The sequence below is a fragment of the Orbicella franksi genome, chromosome 1 (assembly GCF_964199315.1).
Source record: "Orbicella franksi chromosome 1, jaOrbFran1.1, whole genome shotgun sequence".
In the NCBI taxonomy this organism is placed as follows: Eukaryota; Metazoa; Cnidaria; class Anthozoa; order Scleractinia; family Merulinidae; genus Orbicella; species Orbicella franksi.
Window position 1 is genome coordinate 6,016,461 of NC_138145.1, and position 3,522 is coordinate 6,019,982.

Below are 3,522 nucleotides of genomic sequence, written 5' to 3' on the forward strand. Positions count from 1 at the left end.
GAGTCGTTCTTAATTCTTTTGAATATTTTTCTTTCTTTAGGGATAGTGCCGGGTGATCATATTTTAACTGGTCAGGGACGAAGTTGTTTCATTTGGGCTAAATTTAATCTGTTTCTCTGTACAGCGGACAACAATTACAGGAATAGTAGCGATAAAGTATGAAAATCAGTCTTAGTAGGCATTGTAATGAGATAGGAACTGTTAAAATTGGAATAGCGAGAAATTGCGCGTACACTCGTCACGGTATTGCTTATATAATATCAACAAAACCCCCCCAAAATCATCTGCATTTGTTAATGCCGATGTTGCGTACATACTAAGGCTCAACAAAACACAAAACCCACAGCTTACTGCATTAGTGACCCATTCGTCTTTACATTTGTTTAGTAACAGAAAAACGTCACTATTTATAGATTGTAAACGTGACGTGTTTTCGCCAAAAAAAATTGCGTAAAAGACCAAACGTTGCACTTGTCTGGATTGCTACAAGGTAGAATTGAATTTGTTTGTGATTATCAGTTCAGTAACAGAAGCCTCCGTGGAAACTATTTAGGTATTATATTTCATGGCAAAAATATTATGCACATTCTAGAGATATCAAAGCACCCTGTGTTTATTATTCGACGTCATTATAAAGTAAAATCGCGACCAATTATCTGTAGTCTCTCTTGCATGAAGCTTTAATTTGAATATGCCACATGGTAAGGTCAATAACTGGGTCATGCTTTTTCAGTCGCGTACGAAACTACAAAAGAATAAAGCCACTCTCGTGATGGTGCAAAACATAGATAAAAATAGCTCGACCCTTGCACTATCAAGCATATTTCCTGATCTGGCAGGAAAATCTGCCAAGGCTTGCCGAAGGGTAGTGTATGTATTTTAAAAGATATTCTAAGGGAGGAGAGACAGGGAGAAGTATAAAGGAAGAGTACGTATGAAATTTGTTTAAGGCTCTTGCATGGACTCATTTACAGGTTTAATGCGACAGATATGACCAGGGAACCGTAAGCCGAACAACAATGACGATTAATTCGTGTAAACCTGTCAGCTTGACGAATTCTTAGGACCTAATGACTACCCTCTCTACCCTGATTACTGCTGGAATGGACTAAATGACATTTCATCGGGACCTTTCCCGCCAAATCGTCTAGGTATGCCGGATGTGTACACTTTGCGTGAAATGGCATTTTTAAATTGTTCGGCCACCTGACGTTTTAAAAAACGTCAGGTGGCCGAATAAAGCATACACAAGTGAATGTTGAAACTGACAACGACCAAGGTCTACAGATCTACGTTCTTCAAGGATCTCCTGGTAATCTTTATTTCTTTCATATTCAAATAACAGACGAAAGATGACATCCTGCTGCTGTGGACTGGGAAGGTTACTACGATCATTGATTCGATCACGTTCTAACAAACATTGAAAGCAGCCTTGCCTGTTGACCGCGAAGGAATTCTCAGGTGAGATTTGACCATTAATCTAAGTGGGATAATACCGATTGATTAAACGTTTTCCAGATTCTAGCAGGCTCAACCATATAAATATTTTCCACTTGTCTAACGACGCTGGATGCTGATGAATATGCGTCACTGTAAAGATTAATATCTATGTCATTGCTAGATAAAAAAAATATCCACAAACATATTGTACTGAGGTTGACTTGTTGCGGAAGAAGAGAGTGAGTGTTTTGAATGTAATGATTTTGTTGGGGCGTAAATTAGCATTAGGAAACTTTAAGTTCAGCTGATTAGGCGGCGGAAAATAACATTCCTACTGCTACATGTCCCGTCCTCATAGTCGGGAAAATATGGCGGGAAAATAAGACTCTTTTGACGGACAGGTGTCAAGTAAGTTAGGACGACCTCTTTTCCGGTCGATTCGCGTCATTGTATTGGTGTACTCAAACATATCTAAAAATAGATTACGTCACGAAACGAATTCGACAGCAAAATCAGAGAATATTGCGGATCGCAATGAAAAATAAATTCATTGCGTTCATGAAAATAAGAAATTATCAGTTGTTTGTAAGGATTATCCCTCTGTTCCAGCGAATGATAAAGCGACGACATTGTAGGAACGCGTCTGGAAGACAAACTTCTTGGTCATTATAAAACAATTTACATCAAGTAGCGATACTTTTCGATCCATAGTTCCAGTCCAGTGCACTGATCGTGATGAGCCACAAATACTAGAGAGGAGTTTGGATGGAACTTACATACACAAGACAACTGGCGGGCTGCGGCTGAAACGGGCCCACATGGTCTGCATGTATGAATGAAGAAGAAAAGCACGGCAAAAGTAGAAGTGGCGGATAAAATTCAATTGTTTCTTTTTTTTCGGCGGACAAACGGGATCCAGTATGCCATGAATAATTTTAAAGACTTTATTTTTTATTTATATAGCTTTTTGGATCTAAATATTGTAAAAGTATTTTGAGGTACTTACGAAGATCGAAGGAGCTATTCACTCGCAGTGAAATTTGTTTAAACTGGCGGCAGACTTTTTCTCCGTCGTCTGTAACTTTTAATAGAAAATAGAATAATGTAATGCCGGATTGTTATTTGTATTGATGTAAATTGTACAGCTTTGGCCATTGATAGAACAACCGATCTGGAACATTGTAGAACAGCCTGGAACACTGAAAAAATCACAAAAAAAAAAAAAAAAAAAAAAAAAAAAATAAATAAATAAATAAAAACAAACGTAAAATTAAGTCTATGCCGGAAGTAATAAGTTTCATGAGAAAACATATAATTTTTCATGCCTCTTATAGGACTTTTAAAGAGATGTTGAGCTTAAACAAACAGAAAACGAACAAACAAACGAACAGATTTTTAAGTGGTACTATGATGAAAATCGCATCTTTTCTATCTAAGCTAAGCCATTTCAAAACATATACAAGTAGTACGTGCGAGAAAAAAAAATGCTGTTCACTTTTCCAAATATCTCTTTTCGTTCCAGAGATATTCAAGTTTTTAAAATATGCAAATTAGCTAAGTGATGACGTCGTACACTTAACGGAATTTTGATCAAACATGATGAACAAAGATATCTCAGCTAATTTGAATCAGAAATGTTTGATTCATGGCAGTATAATTTTATTAGAGGTACTCCACAATTTGAGCGTTACATTTTTGTTACCATCGCAACATACTGGGTTCCAGACCTCCCCGAGATTAAAGGCTTTTCTGGCCACCTTTAGCGTTCTTTATTGATACTTGAAAGTGTTGCCTGATCTGCATGATTCAGCAAGCACATTAATATGTTAGGTCGAGTTCATGACCTTGTTTACAGTTTTTCGAGTTGAAAATCACTAAAATGTTGAAATAAGGTTGAAGGCGACTGGAAAAGAGTGGGTTGCCATGGAAACTAACATTTTTTATAGTCGTAGGTGTGTTGTATGTAGAACTAATAGCCGGCCAAGTTTCAATGGTTTCTGCTTCAAATTGACCGAGGTAAGTTAATTTATTTACTTGGTGTAATATTTGGTTGAGCGTATGCATGACGTCATCAGCCCTCTC

The 3,522-nt window shown here is 37.2% G+C and overlaps 1 long non-coding RNA gene across 1 annotated transcript; it reads left to right on the plus strand.

The window, feature by feature from the left end:
• Positions 1 to 606: 606 nt before the first annotated feature.
• On the plus strand, positions 607 to 2,710 carry LOC145476061 (uncharacterized). The gene is made up of 2 exons (XR_014046819.1): positions 607 to 1,461; positions 2,152 to 2,710. It is a non-coding gene; the product is annotated as an uncharacterized LOC145476061 (long non-coding RNA).
• Positions 2,711 to 3,522: the final 812 nt, after the last annotated feature.